Raw genomic sequence first — 21,120 nt, 5'->3', positions numbered from 1 at the left:
CCTTTTGTATCAGTTAGCTCACAGTGCCACTAAAATCTCCTCTTACCAAGGAGAAAATAGTTCTTGGCAACCATCGAACATGACAACCCTGATCCCTCAGGACCGTGGAAACAATATACCTCTTTTCGCTCAGTCACTCGTGCTTACTTCGTCTGTTTTAGAGAGATACACAGAATAAACAGGTTGGGCGTTTTCAATAAGTATTTATTGAACAGTTGTTATTCTGGTGTAAAATAGAAGAGCTGCAACAACCCCTAGACAGTAATACACATAGATGATTAGAAGCACTTTGAAAGTAAAAGGATGATAGGGTTCTACCATCTTGCGATAATCATGAATACATGCGAGTATATAAAACAAATGTCAATAAAAGATGCATACTCCTACGATGCCTCTCTAACTAGATGTACCTAAGTGTACCTAGCATGTGTGTAGGTGTTAAGCCAAGAATCCATCTAGGATAAAGTCAACTCCATTACCTGACGTGAGAGACTGTGGGACCCCGTCTTGTTCTCGAGTTGGACACCCCGCGAGGGATGTTAAACCACTGCAAGCTGGAGTGTCTGCATGCAGGAAATTCAGCGTCTTGTGTCAGTGTGTCGGCCGGGAAGTCCTGGGATCCTCTGTCCATCTTAGCAAGATGTGATGTACATATACCCATAGGACACCCAGGGGTCCTAACTCGCTGTATTACTTGTCGGCCTAAGGATGACGTCGGGCATGAACTCTATACATAGAAATTATACAGGAGATGGTAGTCCTGCTGTGCTTCCAAGAATCCTCATGCATAATGTATGAGATTTTGAACTAGGGAAAATCTGAATTCTGAATGCAGGGTTGTATCCAGGTAAAATGTCAGTCCCTGTAAACCGTTATAAGTGTAATGTAGGAAAGGATATAGGTGACAGCTACAAAAACATTAGTTTTTGCTCAAAAATATTTAAAAGTTCTAAAATTCTTTAAGAAGTAAAAAGGAAATTGTCACTCAAGCCATAGCTCTAATGTGTCCGTTAGGTATAGTTCGAACTACTACAAGCATGCATGCCCAAAAAGAATGTGAATTTTGTTATTGAGTTCCAAATTTTTGTTTCTTTTTCAAAAAGTCAAATTTGTAGTAGCACACAGTGGGCCATATGAGTCTAATGTTTATGTGTCCTGTCTGGTAGACGCAACATTATCGTTCCCTGCCTCCGCAGACGACGGTCCTTGTAACACCTCACAGATTATGTCAATTGAGTACAGATGATCTTCCGTACTGTCCACAGCCGATGCCTCGGCAGCCTGTGTGCCATCCTATGCCTGGGTGTCAGAGGAGGAGGCGATGTCCATACCAACAGTGTCGTATCTAGGTAAAAGGTCCTTCCCTGTAAACCGTTATAAGTGTAATGTAGGGAAGAATATAGGTGAAGGGTTACGAAGATACCTGGGCCTATATCAGGGTACCTATATGGAATATAACATTGCCCCATGCCACAATCCCATAAATAGGTCCCTAATTCACCTTACTGCTCTGTGTGAAAGGGAAAGGGCAGGATTGCTCTGTATTTAACATCATACAACAGATTCCTGATTTTTCCAAGCACTAGTGTACAATGTGCTGCCTAGCAACAATGTAGACACCCGTGCACCATAGTGCAAGGGTGCCTGCATCGTATGCAGGATAGTTTTTGTGTAGGAACAGACACCTTCCTGCACACAAACCATCCCCTGAAGCATTCCCCTCTTTCCATGTGTGCTGCAGGATGCAGCAAACATAGAAAGAGGAAGCTACAAGGAGAAATAAAGATATTTCTCCACGTTACGCCTCCCTTTGGAAGTGTAGCATTTAACATATTGCCAGGTCTAGAAGTATTGGTAAATCGGAGAATCTTAACAATCCATGGGTGGATGTGTGGGAATACCTACGCTCTACCCATGGAACACCTTTTGAGGACAGAGTGATGAAACACAGCGATTTGTGCTGTGTTAAATTAGTATAGATTTATCAAGCCCCTCAGGGCCATGCAAGGTTGCCTTGCTTTGTTTTATAAATCAAAGTTAAGGGATGCAACACATTGCACCCTGATGTGTGGCGCAAAATTGATGCTCAAGCAGCAACCATAATTCTTGTCAGGGTGTAACACTTCAAATTAATCTGTGCTTAATCTTATGTTTTCTTGGCACAAAGTAGTCAGGCTTATTTTAGAGGCAATGTGTAAAGTAGCATGCAGCACTCAAACAGTAATAAAGTGAAAACCCAACACCAGAAAATTCCCACACCTTTGAAAAAAATAAAAAACATTTAAATAGATTATTTGACATCCAGGCAACAAAAATCCAAATAGTAGAACCAGAGATAGGCAATTTTAAATATTTAAATAAGAATAGTGCTTAACAGCACAAAGTGCCAACTGTGGGTACCTGATCCTGCCAGACTGGGATCAAGTTGCAAGTTCAGGCCGACTGCTATGAAATGCGGTCGTGATACAGGGATCAAGGTAGACCCACTGAACAAAGGGCCAGATGTACAAAGATTAGGAATAGCGATTTTATGGAAATCGCTACTCCTAATGTATGAAACATTCTGTTTCATACTTGCAATTCCTAGTGGGTCGCGAATGGATCTTACTGATGTAGGTCACAGTTTGCGACCCATTAAGAATGCTGCTGAGGTCAACAGACCACCATGTTTGTGATTGCTTATAAAAAAGGCTTTTTTGGTTGAATTGCAACCCGTTTTTCATAAAGAAAAATGGGGGGCATTTCAACAAGCAAAAATGAAATGTTTTGTTTTCATTTTGTAAGAACAGGTAGTAATCCCTGGGTCCAGTCTCTGCTGTTAAAAAATATTTTGCCAATATTCACAAAGGGGAAGGGGTTCCATGGGCAACCTTTCCAATTTGCAAATGCACAAGGTTTTGCCACCACTTTTAAGCCACTAAACATCGATACATAGCAGTGGAATTTTCTGTTTGGAAGGGGCACCCTAAACACCTGCCTACCAAAAGAGTGATTTCTACACCGAAACTGCGAATCTGTAAAATCACAGTTTGGATGTTTGTACATCAGAAAAATGATTTTGGATGTAAAAATTACCCAATTTCGCGTATTGGGCTGTTTGCGATGCCAAAAATGCTTCATACATATGGCACAAAGTACTTTAAATCCTGTTTGCGGTGCATTGTGAGGGCCTACATTGAGAATGCGTTGTTCAAAGGTGATTCTGGGCTGGGAGGCAAGTCACTGCATCAAAGATGTGTCAAGCAGCAGCAGATCCAATGGAACTGTGGGTTATAATGTGAGACCCTGTGTCAAGGATCATTCACACAGCAGTGGTTTGAGGAGCTGAAAGGTCCTGTGTCGAGTGATGCGTTGCGCATCAGGGGTTCCTCTGCAAGGCTGTGACGTGATGCTCATGCTGCAGGGGTTCAGAATGGACCACTACTGGGCTGGCAGAGCAACTTCAGGCCCACTTTCAACAGTCCTGGACTGGGGTGGCACAACTTGGGGGGGGCAAGGATTACAGAAGACAGAGTTTGGTTCAAGGTGGTTAGAGCCTTCTATGTCCCTGAAGCCCTTATCAAGAGGCCAGCAAGCTAACACTTAGAGTCACTCTGGTGGTCCTGGGTTCAAGATGCAGGCCCTGTCCTTCTCACTCAGGCAACAGGGTCAGCCAGTTAATCAAAACCTTTGTTTCGTTGTTTTGGTCCCTTTTCAGGAACAACAGTACATTTTTCTGAGATCATACATGTCCAAATTAGAAATAATAGTAATTTTTACACAAGTTACATATTTTCTTAATCATTTCTTTTCCTCCTTTCAATGTCACCTGATTGTGAAATAAAGGTAATACAAGAGTAAGCAATTCTCCTAATAACCACACAAACATCTTTCCCCGACCAAAACTTTTAGACATAAAATAATAACAGTTTTCACACAAGTTTTCACCTTTCTGAACCATATCTCTAATTCCATGCAGCATCACGTATGTGTTTAAGGGAGATATTGTGTGGCTTATTGCATAGTAAAGTTAATCCATAATCAATCATTATTTTAAAAACTGCAAACAAATCGAATATTTTCATAGATGTCAATTCATTAGGTGAATTATAGAAAAATGCTTGTGCTTTATTGAAGGTTAACGCACCAGTGCATAAAATAGTGACTTCTAACATTTTAAACAAGGAATACATAATACACGGCTAATAGAAACAACATGATCAAAGTTTTAAATTCCATTGGAACAAAGATTACATGTCCACTCATTTTTACTAATTCCTTCCCAGGACTCCTGGAATACATCTTAATGATAACATTTGCAGTCTAATTTGAAAGGATCAGGCATTGTATGTTGTGAGCTAGATTCTAAGTCAGATACCGCTGCATTCTCTTAATACTGCAAGACAAGCATACCACCTCACATCTCGCATTTGGTAGGCTTCGCATTTGGAAGGCAAGTGACCATGTCCAATCCCATACTAAATGAAGGAAGGACCTGTGTTTTCAATGAATCACTTAAGGTTCGACAGAGACATGGATGCCAATTATACTAGATTTAGCTTGAAGCATGCTAAGGCAACATCATTTTTCCCAGAAAAATGCATCTTGCCTCAGCTCTTCAAAAATCTCTTTCCACAGTAGTCTTTTTAAAGAACTGACCTCTGACTGAATCAGCCAAAGGCACTATTGAAGTATTGCTGCTAAACCCAACAGAAATGTGCTCACCAGGCCCATTTCTAAATAGAGAGTTGCTGTGGTATTCAAAGTGCCTATTCTGCGAAGAATTTTAACTCTCAATAGAGTAAAAAAAAGACCAACTCTCTATTTTTACTAACTCTAGTGCCTATAGTATACAGGGAGGTATTTTTAAACAGTATAGCTGAAGAAGAGAGGAGAAATATCTGTGACCATGTGCATTATAATATAGTCTCAGCCCAATAGAGTGGTCTGTGGCTGTGATGCACAGGTAGGATATATGGTTTCTTTCTCATAGGTTTGAGCTAAAAATCTTCCCTAGATACACATTAGACTTTACCTCATCTAATTTACTGACCCCCAGGTAAATTTCAGTTTCTTTAAATGACGCTTGTCTTAAATATTAGAACTTTAATTTTGGAAGTGTTTATTTCTAGAAAGTGGTCTCCTGCATTCTTTTCTTGTAAGTCTAGCCTCCTTTATAAGCCTTTAGGGGGGTAACATCAAATATAACTATATTGTCTGCACTAAGCAGACACAACACTTCCTCTTCTCCTACTTGTGGGGATCTCCTTTATCAGACGAGAGAATCTCAGGAGGATCAGATACATTAATGGTGTATTGTAATGGGGCTAGGAGGCAACCTTGTTTGAGGCTACTATTTGTTGGGATGATTTTTGGTGAGTGACCTTAGGTTCGTCCCAGTATAGCTACCAAATGAAGCAGAGCGTGAGGAATGCACATAGAGAAAAGCATCATCCACAGGGGTTTATCAACCCAGTCGAAGGCAGTAGAAAAGTCAATGAAAGGTGCGTATTCAAATTGCTCTCTAGTTTTCATGAACTTATTTGTAATAGCCTGGATGATTGGGATATTATCCTGAGTGGAACAGTTAGCCCTAAAATCTGCTTGTTCTCCAGGTAGAATATCCATATCAGCTACTCACTCATGTAGATGTTCCAAAAGCTCTTAGTGAAAATCTTCTCCACTGCAACTAGGAACACTATTTGGCAGCAAAGCAGCAGGACAGCAGAGTAGCAATCCTTCTTGCAGCAAAAAAGCACAGCAGTCCTTCTACTGAGTCTTCCACAGGTCCAGATGTGTTTTGAAGAGTTGCATCTGAGGGTCTACTATTTATCCTTGGTGCCAGCTTTGAAGTTGCAGATGTTTCCAGAGGGGTTCCACCCCAAGGTGTTTAGAATTTCCTTCCTTCTTGCCCCAGACCCAGCTTGTTTGGATGCACAAAAGACTTGAGTGAAATCCTTTGTGAGTGTGCTGAGGATGTTCTTTGTGATGTGCAAGTGTGGTAGGTGGCAGATCTGCCCCTCTATAAAATCAGAAATGGCAGATCCCGCCAACACCTTTATCCCACTGTCTGAGAGCAATACACACAGACCAACTGCCAGCTCCACCTAGTTATGTGATCCAGGATACAAGCTGCAATTATCAAATGATTGGATCAAGAAAATGCCAACTTTCTAAACATTATGTTGAAAGATGGTTTTAAATTACAATTCTTTAGGGACCAAACTCAACATTCCTACCGGCTCTCAATTGAAAGTTATCACTTATAAAATGTAATAAAGTAATCGCATTGACATCTAATGGGAGAGGTAGACCTTACAGTAGTGAACAATGAATGTAGGAGTTTTTCACTATCTGGAAAAATTAAACTTAAAACTACATGCCCAACCTTTTAAATACACTACACCCTGTCCTATGGGCTGTTTAGGGCCTTCCCTTGGGGTGACATATATGGATTAAAAAGGGAGATTTAGGCATGGCTAAAGGATTATTTTTATAGGTGAAAATGGCAGCTGAAAACTGCACACCCAGGCTGCAGTGGTAGGCCTGAGACTTTTCTAAAGGCCTTTTAAAGTGAGTGGCACAATCAGTGCTGGGCAAGCCCACGAGTATATATAATGTACAGCCCCTGAGTACATGTAGCACCACTTCACTAGGGAGTTGCAAGTAAATTAAAGGTGCCAATTGGGTCTAAGCCAATCTCACCATGTGTAATGGGAAACACACAAGCACATTACCACTGGTTAGCAGTGGTAAAGCGTGCAGAGTTGTAAAGCCAACAAAAATGAATTTAGCAATACCAGGAGGATTGAGGCAAACTGTTTTTATTAAGATCACCCTAAGTCTGCCATGTCTAACAGCAGTGACGCAAGGTAACTTGCTGCATTGAGCTGCATCAAATGGAGAGGGCAGGAATGTGTCATATTTACTAAGATATGTTGCATTCCTGCTCCACCTAGGTGCTGATGCACTGAGTGCATCCGAGCATCAACTCAGGCACTCTTGCGCCATTGTCCAAGGGTGTCTGTGCTACAGGCAGGATTGTTTTTGTGAAGAAAGGGGAACCTTCCGGCACAAAAACTATCCTCTGATGTATTTTCCTCTTTCCATCTGTGCTGCAGAAAGAGGAAATAATGAATAACCATATTTCTCTTCATTACTACTCACCTGAGAAGGCATAGCATTTTAACACAAACCCAGGTTTACTAATCTTAGTACATCTGGGATTACACCATGAATCATGGGTGGATGAGTGGGAACACCCACACAGCAGTCCTGAAATGCCTTCCTAATGCAGAGTAAGGCAAGGCAGCGACTTGCGCTGCCTCACTTTACTCCAGATTTACTACACAAGGTGGCTCTGTGTGGCATAGAAAAACTGACTTAAGGACTTTTTACATCTTGCATTGTCTTGCGTGACGCAAGGTCACTGCAAGGCTTTAATAAATCTAGGCCTCAGTGTCTACGTTTATTCTTCCACTGAATCTAGAATGTTGCCAAGAGTATTTTGAGCAAGCATTCTAAGCATCCTCATCAGCTGATCTCTTCTCAGTGTTGCATACAGAAAACTAACAGATGTTAAGGCCCGGCAGCATGTGCATAGGAAAGCTATTCACATTCATAGCAAAATCTCACCATTTATGATAGACAAACCAAACACCATTGAGTCATGCATTTCACTGCTTCAGATGTTATTGAAGAGGGAGGTGATATCATCTAGTGCCTAAAATGCAGGTGTTTGAAACCAGAGGTGTGAATTCTCATCTTGTTTCGTTACCTTATTGGAAACTCTTCCACGTGGCGCACGCACGCAAGCAGAGCAGCAGAGTAAGACAGCGGAGCTGCTGCTGCTGCGGCCAGGGCAATAACAAGCCGCCCAAAACAACCCCACGCAAGGTGGGCATCACATGGCAAGGAAGTCCCCGCAAACCTTCCACAGAACACGAGGGGGAGCAAAGCCGGCAAAGGAGGCGGGCGAGTGAGTAGTGAGCACAGCCACCATGAGGAGCGGCTGCTGAGTGTGAGCCCGGTGAGTCAGCGGAAGCGGCCCAACTAGGTTGGGTGCAGTTAACGGCTCACCAGTGTGCCCTGCTCACTGCCCACTGATCCACTTGCCCCTTCAGGCTACTACCGGGCTTCCCCGTCCCAGGTTCAATCACCACAGCCGAGGCAGCATAGAGCATACTGCGAGCCGGTGCGAGAGCTGGGAGTCACCGCCGGAACTCCCAAAAGTCAGCCTGCACTTTTCCAGACCTGAAAACAGCACAGTTAAGCCAGCTGGAAGCTGAAAACTGCAGCCGCAAGAGAGCCGCCGCGAGAGCTGCCATTACCACTGCCGTCACCTCCCTTCAATGTAAATTTCGGCACCATTTTAATTACCCTGTTGGCGGTGGCTTTGAGGACTTTGGCAGCAATCGGACAAGAAAACAACCAGCCCGAGGTGACTAAGCGCAGCCACTAGAGGCACTGCTAAGTGTGCCCAAGTGTGCCCACGGAGGCGGCCCATCTAGGTTGGGTGTGGCTTGCGCTTTCCACCTCGAGTGCCCTGCTCGTCCACCTTTGTCAGCCTCTAACCTGCCTGTCTGCCCATAAACCTGCCTGCCTACAAGCAATAGAAGCAGCAAGACCACAGAGGCGGTCTCAGAGGAACAGAGGAACATGAGAGAGCTTCAAGAGCCAAGTCGGCCTGTCCCCGCAACCACCTAACTGGTCAATCAGCCAACCAACCAACTGACCGACGCCAGGAGGTAGGCGATATCAAGCTGGTGGGGGGAGTAGTCACCATTCACCACTCACCAGGCCTTCCTGGCCTCTTGGACTCTTTGTAATCACTCCCCCAATCTTTCTCCCTATAATCACCTACAGCAGCAGCTGGCAATCGGACCCCAGTAGTCCAACAGGCCAACTGGAGGTCAGGGTGCATTGGGGAGGCAAGGAGGCAATGAGGAAGGGAGGCAACACAAGTACCTCACCAGCTCACTAGCTCTGATCTCTTCCTGTGTAACAAAGAAAGAACGTAAGGAAACAGAAACAGGAACACTAAAAAAAGTTAAAAAAATAAAGTTAAAAAAACAACAAACACTCCAGCGCCCTATGCGTGTCAGTTTGTGAGCCATCAGAGCAACTAGTTCAACCAGAGCGAGTAGAACAACTAGAGCGGCCTAGAGGAACCAGAAATCCTAGCTGGACCGAAAAGACCAACCAGGGTCCAAGAAGGGGCCCAAGAGGTCAAAGGAAGGCTCAGGGGGCCAAAAAACAGAGCAGCCCCAAGAGGCAGCAAGAAACAAGCACTGTTCATGGTGCACTCCAGGTAACAAGGAGGACATAAGGTCAGGTAGAGTAAGGAGGTCTCCCACAAAACCTAAATCAACAAAAAACAAAGCCAAGTGTCAGGGCAAGGGCACCCTCGAATCTGGCCCGAACTTTGACAAAACAAGTAAAGAAAGTGACCCAGCTACGGACAACAGGGACATCTGCACCCCCTTAGATCCCACATCAACGGCATGAACGTGAGCAAAACCCACAGCACACAGTGGTCAGGCTTATTTTAGAGGCAATGTGTAAAGTATGCTTGCAGCACTCAAATAGTAATAAAGTGAAAACCCAACACCAGAAAATTCCCACACCTTTGAAAAAAATAAAAAACATTTAAATAGATTATTTGACATCCAGGCAACAAAAATCCAAATAGTAGAACCAGAGATAGGCAATTTTAAATATTTAAATAAGAATTCGTGCTTAACAGCACAAAGTGCCAACTGTGGGTACCTGATCCTGCCAGACTGGGACCAAGTTGCAAGTTCAGGCCGACTGCTATGCAATGCGGTCGGGATACAGGGACCAAGGTAGACCCACTGAACACAGGGCCAGATGTACAAAGATTAGGAATAGCGATTTCCAAATAGCGATTTTATGGAAATCGCTACTCCTAATGTATGAAACATTTTGTTTCATACTTGCAATTCCTAGTGGGTCGCAAATAGATCTTACTGATGTAGGTCACAGTTTGTGACCCATTAAGAATGCTGCTGAGGTCAACAGACCACCATGTTTGTGATTGCTTATAAAAAAGGCTTTTTTGGTTGAATTGCAACCCGTTTTTCATAAAGAAAAATGGGGGGCATTTCAACAAGCAAAAATTAAATATTTTGTTTTCATTTTGTAAGAACAGGACCCTGGGTCCAGTCTCTGCTGTTAAAAAATATTTTCCAATATTCACAAAGGGGAAGGGGTTCCATGGGCAACCTTTCCAATTTGCAAAAGGACAACAAGGTTTTGCCACCACTTTTAAGCCACTAAACATCGATACATAGCAGTAGAATTTTCTGTTTGGAAGGGGCACCCTAAACACCTGCCTACCAAAAGAGTGATTTCTACACCGAAACTGCGAATCTGTAAAATCACAGTTTGGATGTTTGTACATCAGAAAAATGATTTTGGATGTAAAAATTACCCAATTTCGGGAATCGGGCTGTTTGCGATGCCAATAATGCTTCTTACATATGGCACAAAGTACTTTAAATCCGGTTTGCGGTGCATTGTGAGGGCCTACATTGAGAATGCATTGTTCAAAGGTGATTCTGGGCTGGGATGCAAGTTCCTGCATCAAAGATGTGTCAAGCAGCATCAGATCCAATGGAACTGTGGGTTATAATGTGAGACCCTGTGTCAAGGATCATTCACACAGCAGTGGTTTGAGAAGCTGGAAGGTCCTGTGTCGAGTGATGCGTTGCGCATCAGTGGTTCCTCTGCAAGGCTGTGACGTGAGGCTCATGCTGCAGGGGTTCAGATTGGACCACTACTGGGCTGGCAGAGCAACTTCAGGCCCACTTCCAACAGTCCTGGACTGGGGTGGCACAACTTGGGGGGGCAAGGATAACAGAAGACAGAGTTTGGTTCAAGGTGGTTAGAGCCTTCTATGTCCCTGAAGCCCTTATCAGGAGGCCAGCAAGCTAACACTTAGAGTCACTCTGGTGGTCCTGGGTTCAAGATTCAGGTCCTTTCCTTCTCACTCAGAAACAGGGTCAGCCAGTTAATCAAAACCTTTGTTTTGTTGTTTTGGTCCCTTTTCAGGAACAACAGTACATTTTTTCTGAGATCATACATGTCCAAATTAGAAATAATGGTAATTTTTACACAAGTAACAGATTTTCTTAACCATTTCTTTTCCTCCTTTCAATGTCACCTGATTGTGAAATAAAGGTAATACAAGAGTAAGCAATTCTCCTACTAACCACACAAACATCTTTCCCCGACCAAAACTTTTAGACATAAAATAATAACAGTTTTCACACAAGTTTTCACCTTTCTTAACCATATCTCTAATTCCATGCAGCATCACGTATGTGTTTAAGGGAGATATTGTATGGCTTATTGCATAGTAAAGTTAATCCAGAATCAATCATTATTTTAAAAACTGCAAAAAAATCAAATATTTTCAAAGATGTCAATTTATTAGGTGAATTATAGAAAAATGCTTGTGCTTTATTGAAGGTTAACGTGCCAGTGCATAAAATAGTGACTTCTAAAATTTTAAACAAGGAATACATAATACATGGCTAATAGAAACAACATGATCAAAGTCTTAAATTCCATTGGAACAAAGATTACATGTCCACTCATTTTTACTAATTCCCTCCCAGGGCTCCTGGAATACATCCTAATGATAACATTTGCAGTCTAATTTGAAAGGATCAGGCATTGTATGTTGTGAGCTAGATTCTAAGTCAGATACGGCTGCATTCTCTTAATACTGCAAGACAAGCATACCACCTGACATCTCGAATTTGGTAGGCCTCGCATTTAGAAGTCAAATGATCATATCCAATCCTATATATTAACTGAAGGAAGGACATGTGTTTTCAATGAATCACTTAAGGTTTCGAAAGAGACATGGATGCCAATTATACTAGATTTAGCTAGAAGTGTGCGAAGGCAACATAACGTTTTCCCAGAAAAATGCAGTCTTGCCTCAGCTCTTCAAAAAACTCTTTCCGCAGTAGTCTTTTTAAAGAACTGACCTCTGACTGAATCAGCCAAAGGCACTATTGAAGTATTGCTGCTAAACCCAACAGAAATGTTCTCACCAGGCCCATTTCTAAATGGAGAGTTGCTGTCGTATTCAAAGTGCCTATTCTGCGAAGAATTTTAACTCTCAATAGAGTAAAAAAAAGACCAACTCTCTATTTTCACTAACTCTAGTGCCTATAATATACAGGGAGGTATTTTTAAACAGTATAGCTGAAGAAGAGAGGAGAAATATCTGTGACCATGTGCATTATAAAATAGTCTCAGCCCAATAGAGTGGTCTGTGGCTGTGATGCACAGGTAGGATATATGGTTTCTTTCTCATAGGTTTGAGCTAAAAATCTTCCCTAGATACACATTAGACTTTACCTCATCTAATTTATTGACCCCCAGGTAAATTTCAGTTTCTTTAAATGACGCTTGTCTTAAATATTAGATCTTTAATTTTGGAAGTGTTTATTTTTAAAAAGTGGTCTCCTGCACTGTTTTCCGGTAAGTCTAACCTCCTTTATAAGCCTTTAGGGGGGTAACATCAAATATAACTATATTGTCTGCACTAAGCAGACACAACACTTCCTCTTCTCCTACTTGTGGGGATCTCCTTTATCGGACGAGAGAATCTCAGGAGGATCAGATACATTAATGGAGTATTGTAATGGGGCTAGGAGGTAACCTTGTTTGAGGCCACTATTTGTTGGGTTTTTTTGGTGAGTGACCTTAGGTTCGTCCCAGTATAGCTACCAAATGAAGCAGAGAGTGAGGAATGCACATAGAGAAAAGCCTCATCCACAGGGGTTTATCAACCCAGTCGAAGGCAGTAGAAAAGTCAATGAAAGGTGCGTATTCAAATTGCTTTCTAGTTTTCATGAACTTATTTGTAATAGCCTGGATGATTGGAATATTATCCTGAGTGGAACAGTTAGCCCTAAAATCTGCTTGTTCTCCATGTAGAATATCCATATCAGCTACCCACTCATGTAGATGTTCCAAAAGCTCTTAGTGAAAATCTTCTCCCCTGCAACTAGGAACACTATTTGGCAGCAAAGCAGAAGGACAGCAGAGTAGCAATCCTTCTTGCAGCAAAAAAGCACAGCAGTCCTTCTACTGAGTCTTCCACAGGTCCAGATGTGTTTTGAAGAGTTGCATCTGAGGGTCCACTATTTATCCTTGGTGCCAGCTTTGAAGTTGCAGATGTTTCCAGAGGGGTTCCACCCCAAGGTGTTTAGAATTTCCTTCCTTCTTGCCCCGGACCCAGCTTGTTTGGATGCACAAAAGACTGGAGTGAAATCCTTTGTGAGTGTGCTGAGGATGTTCTTTGTGATGTGCAAGTGTGGTAGGTGGCAGCTCTGTCCCTCTATAAAATCAGAAATGGCAGATCCTGCCAACACCTTTATCCCACTGTCTGAGAGCAATACACGCAGACCAACAGCCAGCTCCACCTAGTTATGTGATCCAGGATACAAGCTGCAGTTATCAAATGATTGGACCAAGAAAATGCCAACTTTCTCAAAATTATGTTGAAAGATGGTTTTAAATTACAATTCTTTAGGGACCAAACTCAACATTCCTACCGGCTCTCAATTGAAAGTTATCATTTATAAAATGTAATAAGGTAATCGCATTGACATCTAATGGGAGAGGTAGACCTTACATTAGTGAACAATGAATGTGGGAGTTTTTCACTATCTGGAAAAATTAAACTTAAAACTACATGCCCAACCTTTTAAATACACTACACCCTGTCCTATGGGCTGTTTAGGGCCTTCCCTTGGGGTGACATATATGGATTAATAAGGGAGGTTTAGGCATGGCTAAAGGATTATTTTTATAGGTTAAAATGGCAGCTGAAAACTGCACACCCAGGCTGCAGTGGTAGGCCTGAGACTTTTCTAAAGGCCTTCTAAAGTGAGTGGCACAATCAGTGCTGGGCAAGCCCACTAGTATATATAATGTACAGCCCCTGAGTACATGTAGCACCACTTCACTAGGGAGTTGCAAGTAAATTAAAGGTGCCAATTGGGTCTAAGCCAATCTCACCATGTGTAATGGGAAACACACAAGCACATTAGCACTGGTTAGCAGTGGTAAAATGTGCAGAGTTCTAAAGCCAAAAAAATGAATTTAGAAATACCAGGAGGATTGAGACAAACTGTTTTTAGTAAGATCACCCTAAGTCTGCCATGTCTAGCAGCAGTGCAGCAAAGTAACTTGCTGCATTGAGCTGCATCAAATGGAGAGGGCAGGAATGTGTCATATTTACTAAGATATGTTGCATTCCTGCTCCACCTAGGTGCCGATGCACTGAGTGCATCCGAGCATCAACACAGGCACGCTTGCGCCATTATCCAAGGGTGTCTGTGCTACAGGCAGGATTGTTTTTGTGAAGGAAGGGGCACCTTCTGGCACAAAAGCTATCCTCTGATTTATTTTCCTCTTTTCATCTGTGCTGTAGAAAGAGGAAATAATGAATAACCATATTTCTCTTCATTACAACTCACCTGAGAAGGCATAGCATTTTAACACAAACCCAGGTTTACTAATCTTAGTACATCTGGGATTACACCATGAATCATGGGTGGATGAGTGGGAACACCCACACAGCAGTCCTGAAATGCCTTCCTAATGCAGAGTAAGGCAAGGCAGCGACTTGCGCTGCCTCACTTTACTCCAGATTTACTACACAAGGTGGCTCTGTGTGGCATAGAAAAACTGACTTAAGGACTTTTTACATCTTGCATTGTCTTGCGTGACGCAAGGTCACTGCAAGGCTTTAATAAATCTAGGCCTCAGTGTCTACGTTTATTCTTCCACTGAATCTAGAATGTTGCCAAGAGTATTTTGAGCAAGCATTCTAAGCATCCTCATCAGCTGATCTCTTCTCAGTGTTGCATACAGAATACTAACAGATGTTAAGGCCCGGCAGCATGTGCATAGTAAAGCTATTCACATTCATAGCAAAATCTCACCATTCATGATAGACAAACCAAGCACCATTGAGTCATGCATGTCACTGCTTCAGATTTTATTGGAGAGGGAGGTGATATCATCTAGTGCCTAAAATGCAGGTGTTTGAAACCAGAGGTGTGAATTCTCATCTTGTTATGTTATCTTATTGGAAACTCTTCCACGTGGCGCACGCACGCACGCAAGCAGAGCAGCAGAGTAAGACAGCCGAGCTGCTGCTGCTGCGGCCAGAGCAAAAACAAGCGGCCCAAAACAACCCCACGCAAGGTGGGCATCACATGGCAAGGAAGCCCCCGCAAACCTTCCACAGAACACGAGGGGGAGCGAAGCTGGCAAAGGAGGCGGGCGAGTGAGTAGTGAGCACAGCCACCATGAGGAGCGGCTGCTGAGTGTGAGCCCGGTGAGTCAGCGGAAGCGGCCCAACTAGGTTGGGTGCAGTTAACGGCTCACCAGTGTGCCCTGCTCACTGCCCACTGACCCACTTGCCCCTTCAGGCTACTACCGGGCTACCCCGTCCCAGGTTCAATCACCACAGCCGAGGCAGCATAGAGCATACTGCGAGCCGGTGCGAGAGCCTGGAGCCACCGCCGGAACTCCCAAACGTCAGCCTGCACTTTTCCAGACCCGAAAACAGCACAGTTAAGCCAGCTGGAAGCTGAAAACTGCAGCCACAAGAGAGCCACCACGAGAGCTGCCATCACCACCACCGTCACCTCCCTTCAATGTAAATTTCGGCACCATTTTAATTACCCTGTTGGCGGTGGCTTTTGAGGACTTTGGCAGCAATCGGACAAGAAAAGAACCAGCCCGAGGTGACTAAGCGCAGCCACTAGAGGCACTGCTAAGTGTGCCCAAGTGTGCCCACGAGGCGGCCCATCTAGGTTGGGTGTGGCTTGCAGTTTCCACCTTGAGTGCCATGCTCGTCCACCTTTGTCAGCCTCTAACCTGCCTGTCTGCCCATAAACCTGCCTGCCTACAAGCAATAGAAGCAGCAAGACCACAGAGGCGGTCTCAGAGGAACAGAGGAACATGAGAGAGCTTCAAGAGCCAAGTCGGCCTGTCCCCGCAACCACCTAACTGGTCAATCAGCCAACCAACCAACTGATCGACGCCAGGAGGTAGGCGATATCAAGCTGGTGGGGGGAGTAGTCACCATTCACCACTCACCAGGCCTTCCTGGCCTCTTGGACTCTTTGTAATCACTCCCCCAATCTTTCTCCCTACAATCACCTACAGCAGCAGCTGGCAATCGGACCCCAATAGTCCAACAGGCCAACTGGAGGTCAGGGTGCATTGGGGAGGCAAGGAGGCAATGAGGAAGGGAGGCATCACAAGTACCTCACCAGCTCACTAGCTCTGATCTCTTCCTGTGTAACAAAGAAAGAACATAAGGAAACAGAAACAGGAACAATAAAAAAAGTTAGAAAAATAAAGTAAAAAAACCAACAAACACTCCAGCGCCCTATGCGTGCCAGTTGGTGAGCCATCAGAGCAACTAGTTCAACCAGAGCGTTTAGAACAACTAGAGCGGCCTAGAGGGACCAGAAATCCCATATGGACCGAAAAGACCAACCAGGGTCCAAAAAGGGGCCCAAGAGGTCAAAGGAAGGCTCATAAAAAGAGCAGCGCCAAGAGGCAGCAAGAAACAAGCACTGCTCATCGTGCAATCCAGGTAACAAGGAGGACATAAGGTCAGGTAGAGTAAGGAGGTCTCCCACAAGACCTAAATCTAAATCAGCAAAAAGGAAATCCAAGTGCCAGGGCAAGGGCACCCTTGAATCTGGCCCGGACTTTAACAAAACAAGTAAAGAAAGTGACCCAGCTATGGACAACAGGGACAACTGCACCCCCCTTAGCTCCCACATCAACGGCATGAACGTGAGCAAAACCCACAGCCCGGCGACAAAAATTTCCAAACTACAATCCATCTGAAGTCGGCGCCGAAAAGCCAGGAGTCAAAAGAACTTATAAACATTGAGGGGCATCTCAAAGAAAAAATCCATTGCATCTTTCAACCAAAAATGTATCCAAAGTTCTCCTTTCTGAAATATCCTGGAACAGTCATTTACTCCAAAAGTGATACCATAAAGGGGCTGCAAACCCACCTGCAACCAGGGAGACTCGCTGAACCACCATCGCACACAAAGGACAAACTCTACGAAAAGACCATGGTTACGGAGGGAGACCTGGACATCACCAAACAAGACAGAGAAACTAGGACACACAGAGGGGCAGGCAATCCAAGAGGGGACAGAATCAGTTGAGACGGCAGACAGCCAGCCCAGGAGACACCCAGTAACATAATAGGCAGTGCAACAAGATATCAAAAGGCTAAAAAAAAAAAACAAGTCGGAAACCAAGAGTCAGCCAGACATAGACACCTTAAAAGCCTTACAACAGGAGAAACCAATGACCGTTCAGGACCCTAGAACCCCCAAGCCCTCTCTCCAGAACCAAGCCAGTGGGCAGAACAAAAAGCCTGGGTCCCGTCATCGCAACCAAAACATAGCTCCCCCCTACAGACACCAATCACACAAGCTGATGCCCTGTCAGCCCTGGCAGCCCTTAACAAACCATTTGGCAACACACCACCAGTGCACTGCCTGCTGCTTCCTTATGATGATTCCCAATCGACGAATGGTAACATGACCTTCCTTGCTTCGCAGGAATGGGAGGAACTTCTTGCCGCGTATAATTTAAAGCCCGTCTCAACTCATTCCCCCACGGGAGCCTCAAGCACACCACAGGCAGAGAGAAGCAACTCCACAGGACCAACATACACAGAACCCATATGGGCTACAATACTGAGCACTATGCAATATTCAGCTACCGCGCTTCAATACCAATCACACAAACTGGACCTACAGCTTACGGTCCTTCAAACTTCAGCAGATTTTACTTCAGGGATAGATAGGAAGCTAGCAGATCTCAACGTTCTCATGAAGTTGGGGTAAGAAGCTGCTCAAAGAACTCAAACTTCACAACCAGAATACACCTGCACTCCAATAATCAACAAATTACTCTCATTACCATCAATGCTAGGTGACCTACTATCAGATTTAAAAACAAATGCAACATCGCACATTTACCTGAGCGATGGACCACCTAGAACAGAAACAACAACACCCGTACATCAAAAAACGAGGCCGACTCCAATCAACTCACGCCACTCCCCTGGTGGCAGAGAAGTAACAGCAGCAATTAAAGAGAGTGTAGCAAACAAGAACCACTCACCACCGAAAACACTCTGCAAACAAAAAAGGGAGGGAAGAAACGGGAAGTTAGCTGCCCTGGGTCTTTGTGCCAAAAACCAACCCCAGGTAATCCCCTCTGAATTTGAGGACATCAGGTGTGCCCCTACTCCCACTTTGGGCAACAGGTCAGAATACAAGATCCAAAACAAAAACCAGCATCAACCGGGGGGCTATCTTCAAGACCATCATCACAAAGCACCCCAACAGATGATAATAAACAGGAGATCATTCAAATAAGAAAGAAGCTAGCAACACCGGCGCAAGAACCTAGCAAGGTCACCAGAGTGGAACAAATCCCATGGCCGAATCTGCAAGACGACCAACTTAACAACCGTAGGGAGTCACCACAATGGTCAACGAGGGAGAAAGAGCACAGAACCAACACACCAGGCAAAATTCGGATATTAGCTGATCCCCTGCAAACTTTCCACACTAACACCAACCAAGGAGCCGGTAAGAGCAACTGTGCTCAACTAATGCCCCCGCCTCACGAGGAACTCCCTACCCAGGAAATGGAGGCATGAAACGCAGAGGGAATGGACACCATCATATTCTTTCCTGAGTATGAATCTTGGGGAAGAGTGGACATATTAAACAGACGGAACATACTGCAGCTCCTGCACTCCATCACAAGCCTAGAAAACATAAGCTCTGTAGATTTGCTCTCCATAGAATTTTAACCAACCAACAATACGCAATGCCCTGAGGTGACTAGATGGAATACTAGTGAGATAGCTAAAAAAATCATGAAAGAAGAAAACAAGTTTCAACACTTGGGGATAAAGCTGAAAGCTGAATCAAAACCACAATACCCAACACCCTTTTTAAATGCCTCCATATCCAAATAACTCCATCATCTACAGATCTGAATTGGATGCAAATACAGCAAACAATAACAACAGAGCGACCAATCTGACAAGGGATGCGACAGCCAAAGTAGAGTGAGACAAAACCAGCATGTGCATTTGGAACATCAATGGCCAAACCAGCAAAACTGAAGACCTTGAGGTACTAAATTACCTAAAAAACATTCAACATGATACTGCTCCAGGAAACCTGGGAAGACAAGGCTTTTGAGCTTTAGGGGTACACCTCACACTCTGTTCCAGCTTTAAAGGGATCTGACTTTGGTCATCACTTGGGGGGACTAATGATACTGGCCTCAATAACCGCAATAGAAGAAATCTCACCCATAGAGGCCCAAATTGCAGCTCTAAGCGCCATTCAGGCTGTTATGATAATGCTCAAGTTCAATAAGGAATGCCAGTAAGTTATAATAATCAACACCTACGTGCACCCCAAACAAAAAACAAAAGCAACTAAAGAGCTGGTCAAAGAAATAAAAAGAGTCATGGAAGAGCAGGACGCTGATCACGTCATCCTGGCAGGCGATTTCAATTCACATCTTTTAGGGTCCGGCCAAGACAACGACCCTGTGCAAGACCTAACCACCACCTGGGGAATACCGAATCAGGGCCTAGCAAATATTGAGACACCAACAAGATGCTCGATGCACCTGCTTCAGGAACTCAAACACCTCAATCTGAGAGCATTGAACGGCCGGGTCAAGGGGGATAATCAACCAGTCGCTACATTCCATTCATCAAAAACCACTTCTTACCTAGATTTTACTTTCACAACCCTAACCATGTTCAATAAAATCGCCTCCTTCAGAATAGGTAACAATAACACAGCGATCACCTATCACAGGAAGTGACACTAAAAGCAAACACAGCCCTCACATTTGAGGCATGCAAAACCATCTGCATAGAAGGGACCATAAATCTCAAATGAGTAAGGTGTAAACCCAGTAACATTGAGGCCATATCAACCGCTGCTAAAACATTACATAACCAAGGGAAAGATATACCAACCTAACCAGTGAATGCATGGGAAAGTATCATTATGACTCTTGGTGGGAAACACGCTACTGGGACATGGACAAAATTGAGACAAACGTCGGCCACTCCTACCAGGAGGGCGCAAGTCCAGAATCAAAAAATCTGAAATGTGCCATAAATCACACATTAAGGTGGCTTCACAAAACTCCACAAAATCTGGACTTGCAATGTGACCTCCGGAAACTGCAGGGACTAATAAAAAGAAAGAAACGAGATAAAAAATATCAAAGAACAATGAACTATGTTACTTCATGATGCTAAACAAAAAAACTGCGTCAAGTTCTGGCAAGCAATCAACAGAATTCAGCGACCAAAGCCCCATGGAATAAACTCTAACATAACAGAGGCTGTCTGGGAGATTACCTCTTCAGCTACTTTAACAACAAAGTGCAAAAGGAAGACGAAGTAGACAAAGAACTGGGGATTGCAATAAAGGCGATATCAATAGGGAAGAAATGACAAGCAACTTCACTCAAGCAGACCACAACGACTCCCCCAGTAAAATGCAACAACAACAGGGGATTGAACCAGCAGCAGGCTCAGACCTTTCATTGTCCACCAAAGAGGAGCGCCACGGTCCAACTGCAACACAGATAAAGAGTCAAATAGCCAGGGGCAGACTCGCAGGTGGCCTAGGCTCCAATGGCATCCCCCCAATGCTTTACAAATACGATGTGGAATGCTGGAGCAAAGTACTAGCACCTGTTTTCAAGGACATAAAGTACGCAACAACAAACCCTGAGTCCTGGAAAGAATCACATTTCAGCCCAATTTCTAATCAGGGTAATATGAAAGTTCTAAACAACTACCGACTAATCGCTCTCATAAACAGAGAGGCAAAGTACTACCCGGGAACAATTTTGGATGAGCTAACATCTTGGGCATCAGAAAACTCTATAATTCCAAAAAACCAAACTGGGTTTTGCCGGGGACAAGAAACCACGACCAACGTTATGGCACTAGTCTTGTTAATGAATGCAGCTAAAGAGGGAAAA

The sequence above is a fragment of the Triturus cristatus genome, chromosome 8, assembly GCF_964204655.1.
Source record: "Triturus cristatus chromosome 8, aTriCri1.1, whole genome shotgun sequence".
Lineage (NCBI taxonomy): Eukaryota > Metazoa > Chordata > Amphibia > Caudata > Salamandridae > Triturus > Triturus cristatus.
This window is presented reverse-complemented; position numbering follows the sequence as displayed.